General features: G+C 44.8%; 1 long non-coding RNA gene across 1 annotated transcript; it reads left to right on the top strand.

Moving 5' to 3' along the window:
- The first annotated feature begins 5,926 nt into the window (after positions 1-5,926).
- Positions 5,927-6,769, top strand: LOC309370957. The gene is made up of 2 exons (XR_014168763.1): positions 5,927-6,023; positions 6,468-6,769. It is a non-coding gene; the product is annotated as an uncharacterized lncRNA (long non-coding RNA).
- The last annotated feature ends 5,315 nt before the right edge of the window (positions 6,770-12,084 follow it).

Below are 12,084 nucleotides of genomic sequence, written 5' to 3'. Positions count from 1 at the left end.
CAAATGGCAACTTTAGGGAGCCATATAAGGTAAAGAGCATGTGGCGGGGGGGGGGGGAGGATGAACTCTCCCTCCTCTAGCGCCGTTGTCCCAATCCACACACCCCTCCCTAGTGGCGTAGTGGTAAATTCTGCAATGCAAATGCTCTCCCTGACAACTTCCCACAGTCACACCCCTTCTAAGACTATGAAAAAAAAAAAAGAACCTTTGACCAATGTAGATATTATGGCCTCTATACCGAGCCAGCATTTCTCTCTCTCTTGCATGCCCCCCCCCATTTGCTAAGCATGCAGCCTGATAAAAAGTTCTGCTGGATTCATAATGAAATGATGTTGGGTTTTTGTTTTTTTCAAAATAAAAAAGTGACAATTTAGCCTTCAGCTCTACATGCCAATTCAACCTACCACTTCCTCTGCTTAGCTTATTTGGTGGGCTTCTCTCTGAGAAAAGCTTATATATTTTGCAGGTAGAGGACTGTCAGATAGCAGGCTCAGGTGATGACATCATTGTCCCTGCCGTGAAATGAGTGCTGGCACACTACCCCTTCCCTTCCCTGTCACACTGTATTGCTGCCTCTCCTTCCCATAGCTCCTATTTGCCAGAACAGAAAGAGACAAATTGGGCCCTCCCTTAAAGAGGGCACGTATTGCAGTGAGACCTGGAAACCAACACCCTGTGTTGTGGGTGGGTATGATTGGTCAGCCACAACACCCGACTGGTAGGTCCCTCGTAAATGGGTGCAATCTGGCCAATCGGACGCAGTCCAAACGGTTTAAGGGACCTATTTATGCCCATGCACGTGACCCAGAGCTTCCTCTTTTGGCGCGTGCATTCGGAACACCCGTCCACCTCTCCCAACTTTTAGGGTTTTGCGCTTGACCTTGCAATGCCTTCGTCTGTCGTTAGGACAGGGGCACGGCAGGAATTTTCCCCACTTGGCTGACTGGCTGTTGCCATTTGGGTTTCGCCTGCCACGTAGCAAATTGTCACAACTTGTAAGGTTGCGGATAGGCTCTGGTTCAGGTGATAGGGATGGGAGAACGCTCTCACCATCCCTATGTGAAGGGTATTCCGTTAAAGGAACCCAGGGACTCAATGGTTTGGTCAACCCACCCCTGAGAAGGGGTTCTGCCTGTGCCTGAGTCCAGGGGGACATTTGGGTGGCGAACATAGCCTGTTCCCGGCTTTCCGCTTATCCAGGTGTTCACCCTTGGCTGACCTATGCTGGAACCCTGGGTTAGCGCTACCTGCATGGCAGGGAGCTAGTCGAATCAGAGCCTATGCAACCAATCACTTTCTGTAATCAATAAAGTTGTGGCCCAAATTCTGCCAAAAACCAAAACCAAAATTTGAATCAAGTGTGAATTTATTCAGGGGGGAGGTTTCTGGGTCTGAACACGCAAGAGATCCCATTGTTGGCCCTCAGTCAAAATTAGCCCTCAGCAATCCTTCTAGTCAACAATCCTGTGCAGTCGGCCCGTGTTCTTGTCATCCTTATATTGCAGATGGGCAGTTGAGATTGTGAGACTAGTGGCCTGCCTAAAGCCACCAATGAACTTGAAGGCAGTAGTGGCTTTGAATGGAAACTTCTTGGCTGATCACTCAGCGTTTCAGCCTCACCAGCTCCTTCCTTCCTTTTATCTGCCGCTGGCCTGCTATATGTTGATGGACAAGTCACTTTGCCCCTGTGAGTCTCCTTTACTAGGGGCAGGGGCAATTTCAGCCAGAGGGCTGCATTCTCTTCTGTGAAACCTTATGAGGGCCACATGGGGCCTGAGCAATGACAGTAAACTTTATGTTTGTACAGCCTGGACAATGAGGTGCAGCTCTGAGGGCCTTCTGATTGTTCCCTCACTGTGAGAAGTGAAGTTACAGAGAACCAGGCAAAGGGCCTATATGACTTTTAGAAGACATCTGAAGGCAGCCCTTTAATGCTTGATGTCTTACTGTGTTTTTATAATTTGTTGGAAGCCGTCCAAAGTGGCTAGGTCAATCCAGTCAGATGGGTAGGATACAAATAAAAAGTATTATTATTATTATTATTATTATGCTAGTTTACCTAAACACAAATCTCTATCTTCCATCTAAATAAGCAAGAGACATTATCAGAGTTCAAGGACATATTCTGGTCAGACAAAAACATTTGGGCTGTGAAACAGGACCAGTCACCTGAGGAGAAATCTGAGGGCCAAAGAGAGAGAGGCTTGGAGGGCCACATTTGGACCCCAGGCCAGAGTTTCTCTATTCGTACTCTGTACACATACACTAAAAATACCAGCACCTGGCATTGAATACTGAGACCATGTTGCAATAGGGGGACGCTGCGAGAAAGTGTGTGCTTTCGTGAACACCTCACAGGGAGACCCCAAAGCCAGGAGAGTAATTGAGACAAGCCATTTGAGAGCTTTAAGCTAATGGACTAAATTCCAACATTACTCTGAAAGTGCCAGGAATGGGCTAAGCTTGAAAGAATGCTGGCAAATACTTGACATTTTCGCAGCACCCAAACTGCCTGCCCTTACAGGGTGCCATGGGAGCAGGAAAGACTTAATATGGAATTGGCATTGCTGAGAGCTATCCACTTGCCTCAGCAAGGAGGAATGCTAACCCATTTCAGTTCAGGGAATAAGAGATTTGGTGGGAATGGTAGGAAGGAGGGGCAGCAACAAGAGGAGGGGGATAATGCAGAAACTTTTGTAGAGCAATTTAGAACTTAAGCGGGTGGCCCAAACACAAGCCCTGCAGCTGACGTCAGGGGCTACAACCCCGACTTAATAATAAATAGGTTTGCCTTCTCTTTATTACATGGCTGACATTCTTCTCATACAGTGGCTTCTGATAGCTTCAGAACAACCAGCCAGGCAGGAACTCCTGCAGGGGTCAGTTGTGCCATGGATACTTAATACTGTTTGACCTTGCATAGAGCCAGTTTACTTGTTTGAGAGCACCGGGCCTTTCCAAACATATCTCAGAAGTAGACACAATATATAAATTTAATGAATGTGCTGCTGTAAACATTATAAATTATACAGACTGGAGTCAAGTGTGGGCAAAGGAACTTGACTCTTATCATGCTGCTATAAAATGGCTGCTTCTCTAAGTTCCTGTTTCTTGCTTGGTGTTCCCCAGAACGGCTTCCCTCACTACAACCACACATGGAACACTTTAGTTCCACTGTCATCAGAAGGATGAGGCCCTCTAATGGACATTTTTCATTATCACTCTCCAGATCCTTCATCAATCACCTCCTACAAATGTTTATTATATCTAGTGAAATTTCATGAAGAATTAGTCCCTGAAACCTTGTTTTCATGTTCTTTCTTTCCTTCTTTCATGTCTGTCCATCACTGTGGGCAGGAACTGTGACCACTGGTCCACCTAGTTCAGTATCATATACAATGACTGGTAGCAGCTCTTCAGGGTTTCAAACAGGAGTGGTTCCTCAGCCCCACCTGGAGATATTGGGAACTGAATTTGGGACCCTTTGTATATGGACTATGTGCTCTACCACTGAGCTATGGCTATACCCCTGACAGATTTACACAGAAGGAAGTACTATTGGTTTCAGTGGAATACAACTTCCACTTAATGCTTTACCCTTGTCTACACCTGAAGGAAGGCGCAGCTTCTTTCAGAGCCTCATTCAGCAGCAGCAGCAGCAACAAACCTTTGGGAAACACATTCATTCTTCACCTTAATTGTTCTGGAGTGGGTTTACATTTTAAAATATTTCATTCATGAGTAAGTGTTAGGAAAATATGCAATTTTGGTAAGAACACCAATATTTCTCTCTTTCCTCCCTATCCCCATTTACATGGATGTTTATTTGGGTTGCAACCTGGTGGTCCTAAAGTTTATCATGTAATGATCCCTCTTGCTATCCCTCTGACTGTTTTGAAGAGTTAAACACCATATACTGTAGGACGGTCCTTAAGTGCCTGTAGGAGGAGCTGTCTTTCAGCACTTAGTAACCATGTGTGGAATAATCATCAGGAGCGGAGGAGGGGGAATGTGTAGCCACAGAATTCATTTCCTGGCAGAAATGAGGAAGGCAGCATGAAATGACTGGCAGTATCTAGCTGACTGTGAAGTTACTAAATAGATTGTTGGGATCCCCGCACTTGGTTGGGAAGCCCCAAGCCATTTAGAGATGGTAAAACAATATCACACTAGTCGTCTTGAGACTTGTCTTAAGATGAAGACTTATGCAATATTCGTGGGCTGTGTGAATTGGGGAAAGACGGCTGGTTTCAAAAGTGCCCTCTTACCACATTAAATATAAATATACTTTCTGTCCCAGTGCAATCTCAAAAAAAAAAAAAAAGGCCCTCTACATTTCCAGCACAGTCAGTTTGGACAGGTAAAGCTAGTTTGGAAGGTTACCCATTGGCTAGTATCAACGATGTCACTGACACATCACTCTCAATAGCAGTTTTTTCAACTGTTTTTAAAAATACAGTAGTTGTTCAGGTTTTGGCACAAAGGGTGAAAATATAAGAAAAAAAAGCCCCACCTCCCACACAAAGGTGAGCATGAGGGACATGGCAGAGCTGCAACTGATTTAGTATATGTTTACTAGAACATATGCCTATAGTGTGTTGTGAGAGCAGGATCACACCACAAGTGATGCCTCTTCAATCTTTTGCTTATCTTCAGGATTTATTTGGAGCTAGAGACCAAGCAAAACGTTGAATAACAGGCAAAAAGCACGAATGCCTGAAAGGTATTTGCATTAAGAACATAGCTTAAAAATCTTGATCTGAAAGTAATGCTAGGTCTTTGGTTTTCTAAGTTTGTCAATAACTTCTTTTTATTGAGATAAAGTTAAAAGCAAGATGTTAAAATCGTATCGAAACTCAAATAACATTGGTGGAACCCATCTTAACATGCCAGGCGCAGGGAAACTCAGGCCTAGGAACCAAATATAGCCCTCCAGACCTCCCCATCTGGCCCTTGGCGCACTCCCCCAGGCTGCACCCCTCCTGTTTCGCACCCCAAATCTTTGTACTGATTAGAATGTGTCCCTGAATTCTTGCTTGTCTGGATGGAGAATGGAGAGGCCTGCACAGGAATTAGCCTACTGCAATTTGTTCCTCCGCCAACTTTTGCCTCTGGATCTGCCCACAATTGCTATGTGGCCCTCAGGAGGTTGGCCGAAAGAGAATGTGGCCCTTTGGGCTGAAAGAGATTCCCCACCCCTGCAATATGTGATAGGGATTAACAGGCCTGGGACTTTTCACTTGCCTAGCAACTAATTGAATAAAGCTGGCCAAGTGTGCTCCACAGATCGCAATGATTAGCTGTTACACAAAGTGGGGTTTCTTTTGACACCCAAGAGGTTATGGCTGAAATGGAATGAGAGGCAGCTCGATTCACAAAGAACAAATAATAAAAACAATTCCTTGGAATTGATTCTAAGATCTTTTGAAGTATGATCAAATTTGTGTCCTTTAAATTTGCAGCGGCAGTACGCATGGTTTCAACATCTACCCTGAAGATGACACAGGATATAATTATAAATTGCCCCTCCCTGCTATTGAAGCCCCAGTAGCAGTACCATGGGGCTTCTAAATAACAGATCAGCTTCCGAGCAAAGCCACAGACAGGCATGGAAGGGCGACTACTGTTCTGTGACTCATTCCGAGATTCCATCTGTCCGCCCTGCCTTTGGCAATTTGTTATTCCCATTAAGGAGTACAGTCTTCCTTTCCCAATGGAGTTAACTGCAAGTCTGAGGTCAGAAGTGTGTTCTTATAATAAGTGGTCTGAAAACTGTAACAGGCAGAATTCAACAGGCTGTATTCAGCCCTTCCTCCCAAAGGAGACTACGGCGGTAGTGTATTGATGCTGATCATTTATGTTGATTTTAATGTTTATTGTATACATGATTTTGGTTTTATTGCCTTTTATTGTTGTGTTTTAACAGTCTTGTACTCAAGGGATCTTGCGATGAATGGCAGGTTGGAAAAACCATAAACACACATACAGCATCATGCTGCGGAGGTTCTCTTCACATCTGGAAGGTGACAGGTGATCAGATTTTTTCTCTGTCTCTAAATCATAGAGGTCACCTGGTTGTGTGTTTGTGTGCGTCCAAAATCAAGGCAAGATGGTGGGTTGTGGAATCAATACATTTATGAGGCTGTTCTCATCTGTCCGTCATACAGATATAGCAGTGAGTAGAAAGAGATCTTGATACTGGGGCCACCTGTAGATAAACATGAATTAGCAGAGGGATAGACCTGGAAAGTAAGTTTTTCAGAGTCCAGGCCTACCCAGATCTCGCCACCACTCAGTAGATTTGTTCTCTGATGCTAGTTATGTTTCTTTATTTGGAGTACCGGGTACTCTATGGAGAGCCTCTATGGTTTTTGCTGAGGACCTTCAGCAGTTATATTGTTAGAGGTGAAAAACACATTCTGATTCTCAGACATGGTGACTGTGTGCCTCCTCTTTTACATACCCAGATTCAGCACTTCCCCAGGTTTGGAACGGTTTCCCTCCTTGTCTGTGTGGATAAGCCATTAAAGAGACAGATGATTCCTGCTGGGCAGAAGAAAACCCTGCGGTCACGAGAAACGGTTCTCTGGTTACGTCTAGGCAGGTGGATAGACTGTCTAGCCAAATGTAAACACAGCCCATGTTTTCATTTTCTGCTAACACCTGAGAATGAGTACTCCCACACAACTGAAAACCCCTAGGAGGTCCAGAGGAGCCGGAATCCAAGGCAGCTACTGCCAAAGAAAGTCAAAAGACAGGATAACCGAGGGGGGGGGAGTGGGGGGCAGATATCCTTGCTGTCAATTACTGTTATAGGAGTGTTGGAGATGAAGAAGCACCTTTCACCCATCCAAAGGACGATCAGCTCCCCTTGACTGTAAACCACCATCTGAGAAAACACTGCCGAAAGGCCTGTTATGAAAAAATAAACCTCATATGCTGTTCCTTGTAACTCCGAACCAAGGCAAATAAATATCGAGCTTTCCTCAGCATATAATGTCAGCTTGTCTCTAGTGCTTTCAAATATAAGCTGCCTTCAATGTAAATATCTACCAGTCTATCCATCTATCTAGCTGTTGAGGAGGATGTCAAGGTAAGTAACTAGTGTATGACTGGGAAAATATATCTCAAGATTAGGGAAATCATTCCCCAAAGCTGCTGGAAGAGGAAGGTGGGGGTGTTTTGACAAAATGGGATTGAGGGGAATTGGTGCATAATGCAGCAGCCCAGGACTAGCTTACATCAGCACCCGTGCAGGTTTGGCAGCAGGGAAAGTCACATTTTCCTAATATTATGCTTGACAGCTGCTCACTTCCTTTTACATTGCATCAGTAGCAGACACCACAGTGAGGTGGTAGTGCTCACCTGACCTCCCAACATCTGAGTCACTGTCGCTTTCCGGGAATAGAAGGGGAGAGGCAGTGAGGAAGTCTGTGTGATGCAAATGCATCTGCAGGAGTGTCAGGTTGGCTCCACCAGTGCGTCTGCAACATGCCAACCTCCCCACTCCCTTGTCCCTCCCCTTCCTGGTAAGCAGCAGCGACTCAGGTGTCAGGAGGTCAGGTGTGCATTGCTTTCCCCAGCATGCTGCCCATTACTGCATTATGTATGTAGAAATTCTGCATACCAAGAATGGAAAGCCATACTGGTCTCTTGCCCCTTGTTATGAACACTAAAATACGATATGTTCTGCGTAATCATTTAGAGCTGGGCTAGGCTGCTGGTGGCCCTCAAGACGTTCTTGGAGGCCAACTCCCATCAGTCCTAGCCAGCATGCCTATAATCAGGTTTGATGGGAGGTGTAGTCCAACAACATCTGGAGGGTCCAGTGGTTCCCCATCCCTGACTTAGAGTGCAGACCATAAAGAAGGTGAATGTGTGGGTGGTGTTTTTGGGTGGGTGCTTAGGTGCATGCATGCACAAAGTCTCTTCTCATATATTTCTGCTTTGAGGGGGAAATATATTAAATTGAATGGCTATCCTTAAAGCCTCCATTGATTTGCAATACTTCCACAAGAACTGTGAACACAACCAAAATCCTCTGCTGTTGCTCACTTTTCAAACTTTGTTATGTTCAGTGATTTCATTCATGGGAACCCTTCTGCTCAAAAAGGAAGATTGAATGTGACAAGTTCTCCAGTATTCTTTATGGCTTCAGCATTTCCTCCCTCCTCCTCCCCCCTCCATTTTCTTTGGCAGTGAAAAAGGAACATTGCCGGGACACTGCCAGAGAATGCCTAGCTTGGCACAGGTCACCCCACCACCCCCTTCAGTGCAGGCCTGCAAATGGACAACTTTGAAGAAATCTGTACAGCAGAAACGTCAGAGGGGAGATTAACCTTTAGAAAACCCGCAGGTACAGATACAGCAACTCATACCAAATAGGAGTTCCAGGGCTGAGCATTGGAGATGTCAGCAAATGGCAATTCCAGAATGTTCAGAGAGTAGCAATTGTTGTGTGGGATGGACAAACATTTAGTTGTGCGTGGAAGAAATGTTCCAAATAATAAAAGGCCTGGGACAGGATCACTGCAGAGGAGGAAATACTATGCATTTTTCTAATTTATTAGGCAGGCTAATATTTCACGAATTAACTCTCTCTCTCTCTCTCTCTCTCTCTCTCTCTCTCTCTCTCTCTCTCTCTCTCTCTCTCCATCTCTCCATAGACAAGTGTTGTGCAGGTTCACATCCCTTTTTCTACTCGAAAGCTCCCAAGACATAACTCTGCCAACACAACTCAATTTTGACTGACAACACTCCTTGCTTTCGTCAGTCGGCACGCCCCCTGGGGAAACACTAATTGTAGCTTTCTGCTCTACTGACAGACTGTTCCACTGACACTCGTCTTACCCTGTGAACTGCCACCCAGTTCTTTGTCCCTTTTACGATCCATCATTGGGATCCGTCTTCACTTGAAATTGTGAGGGCAAATGAACCTCAATTTTAGTCGGAGCAAGCATTTAACTTCATAGCAACCGTTCTAATGCTTAATCAGCTACAGCAATAACTTCCCTTTGCTCAGTTAAAAACCACCACCACCTTCTTACATATCAAAAATGGTATCTTTGTATGGCTGAAGCTGGAATCCTAAACACACCTGCTAGGGAGGAAGCCCCATCAATCTCAGGGAGCTTCATAATCCCAAAATTTTGAATGCCCTCCAAACTGATGCCAAGGTTTACACGTTAATGAACCTATCTCAGGGGGACATCCTGGGCTGTATCCAAGGTAGTGCTGAGAAATACTTGAGTACTGGAATTTCCCTTCTCCCTCCCCGCTGCACACCCCCTAAATCTGTTCTAGGTGTCCCCTCATCTCTCCAGAGCAGATATGGGGAGGGCACAGGGTGCACATCACAGCCTTTCCATCCACATTCTTGAAGTATGCACAAGGATTCTGTATGCGCAAAAGACTAATATGCAACATTCAATGGCTCCTGGCACACCCTCCCAGGGATCATAGGCTAGTATCCTAATTGTTTCCCATATATAGGTGGGGAAGCTCAGGCTGGGGAGCTGAATGTGGCCCTCTAAACCTTTCCATCTGGCCCTAAGCACTCTCTGAAAGTTAGCCCCCACCCTACCTAGTCACATCCCCTACTGGCTTCTCTGGAAACCTCCTTAAGTAGTTTTGCCTGGCTGCAATGCATCCCTGAACTCTGATCATGCTTCTTGCATTCCTGTATGGAGGTTAGTGAGGGGTGTGTCAGAATGTGTAGAGCATAGCCCAGTACACCAAGGCAAAATGTACTTTAATTGTTCCACCCACTTTTGCCTCTGGCCCCACCAACCACTGACATGCTACTCCCTCTCCCAAAGGTCCCAAAGGGAACAAAATCCTGAAAAGGTTCCCCTGCCTCTTCTATAAGTAATTTATCACATTTTACGCAACAGATCACAAAAAGTGTATTCCTTGTACATTGAAATATCCCTAGGCCAAGAGAAATGTCTGTCAGTCTATCAGTGTTTCTCACCCTTGGGTCCCTGGCTGTTGTTGGACTACAAGTCCCATCATCCCTGACCTTTGGTCCTGTTAGCTAGGGACAATGGGAGTTGTAGTCCAACAACATCTGGGGATCCAAGTGTGAGAAACATTGATAGACACTGCTTCAAGACATGGAACACTTTGGCTCCCCATGGCAGTTTGGAGGCCTGTCACAGCCACCTGTAATTGGCTCTCAAGTGCAGTCAACGCATAGGGAAGACCATTCCTTAGGTTTAAAGCAGATTCATTGTGGGAGGGGAGGAACAAACAGGACCAGGGGATTTGTTTTATTTCTCAGAATGAGAACTAGGGAAAGCAGTGAAGAGGAGGCTTGCTCCAACAAGGAACAGGAGTCAGGCTTCCAATAAGCAGGAGAGGCAGGTGCAGTCTTCAGCTCAGTGGCATATGTTAAATTGCTCCGAGGAACTTTTCAAGCCTCCCTTGTAAAAATCCACATCTTTCTCTCCGTATTTAAAGCATCTTTGTACAGACACTAATTCCTCAAGTATCCAATCTGGGATTGACTTTTAGTGTGTTTGTCCAGGCAGGCTGCCAGCACATCCGTTCTTACGACGCTCCCAAGCTCTGACATTTTTGTTAACACTGCAGTAAATCACAGGCAACTGCTCCACGTTTTCACAAAAACATAGAAGCGGGTAGAATTGCTAGGGGCACACAACAGAAGTACAAACAGCTCTCCTTTTCTTTCAAAAAACAAAATAAATCCTAAATCCAAGGATGTGGGGGGTGGAGGGGAATAGCATGAAAGAAGAGCCAGCAGATGGGAGAGACTGAGGAATGAAAATACTGCAAAATGATGACTTGTCACTAGTGTTTGGTGGCAAATGATAGTATATAGAGATTAGAAAAGCCTCAACATTTTCTTAGGTTGACTTCGTCCAATGGAAAGGGCTAGGGAAAAAACCTCTCAAATTGTGGTAAAGTTGCTGGAATTCTGTAATCTGAACCCTTGGTTTACAACCCCTCACTTCTCCCAGGCATCAGAGGGAAAAGAAGTGATTTGGACCATTTAATCTGTTGGACTAACAGTAGCAGCAGTTTCATACCAGATTTCAGCAGGGAAAATAAAAAAGCTGGAAGTGGGGAGGGGGAAAACACACAACCTGTGGTGTTATTGAATACCACCCACCCACACATATTGGAGTTGGGCCCATAACCCAAGGCTCCTTGAGTTTTGCCAGTATTTTGCCTCTCCACCCACAGACTATGCTAAGAAGCGCATTTATATGCTCGCAAACTACATCACTTCTCTCACCCCTCAAAATACTCTGACAACTTAACACAATTGCTGGTGACAGTAGCCTGCTAGCAATTAATTCTCCTCCCATCAGTGAATTAGAAAAGCCCCTTTTTCTTCTTCTTAAAGCCTTTTAAAGTAGGGTTGCAATTTTTTAATGAACTTTTTGAAACGAAATTATTTTTACGGAAATTTGCCAACAAATCTACACTTCTGACATGCGTTGGCATGTACCGGGTTTTCCCGGACATTTTGGCTGATTTTTGCAAATTCTGCCTGGACACTATTTTTGGCGGAAGAATCCCAGCTATGTCCAGGAAATTCTGGACATTATGGCAGCTCAATTTTAAAGGCTAATGATGTTAGTGCTCTTATTGGTGGCCATGGGGATGGCAAAATGGTAGCAAGTCCTGATGACTCTGAAGTATGACTTGTCATCCCCTTGAAACTCTAGCAACAAGTGTTTTAATTTGTCCTGGTAATCGCTTATGGAACCACATTCTATAACTTCATGTCCACACCCCCCACATTATTATTATTATTATTATTATTATTATTATTATTATTATTATTAAAACTCTATTTAAAGCATGTGGCTTCCTCCAAGGGACCCTCAAGAGCTACAATTCCTAGTACCTGTAATCAGCTCCAGTTCCAAGGATCCTTTGGGGGAAGCTGTGTGCCTTAAATATATGGTGTGGGCCTGGCTGATAAGAGAGCTGAAGAAGGGCCTCTCCCCTTTAAAAATGCCCTGGATTTTGTCATTTTTGCTTTTACATTCTTCAAAAGAAATGGTCCAAATAGAGAAGAAACACTAGTTAGGAAACTAAGGGGAGATCAGA

Source organism: Podarcis melisellensis (genome assembly GCF_964234715.1).
Source record: "Podarcis melisellensis genome assembly, chromosome: 5".
NCBI lineage: Eukaryota > Metazoa > Chordata > Lepidosauria > Squamata > Lacertidae > Podarcis > Podarcis melisellensis.
Note: the sequence above shows the minus strand (reverse complement) of the source record. Positions and strands in the feature narration are given on the sequence as shown.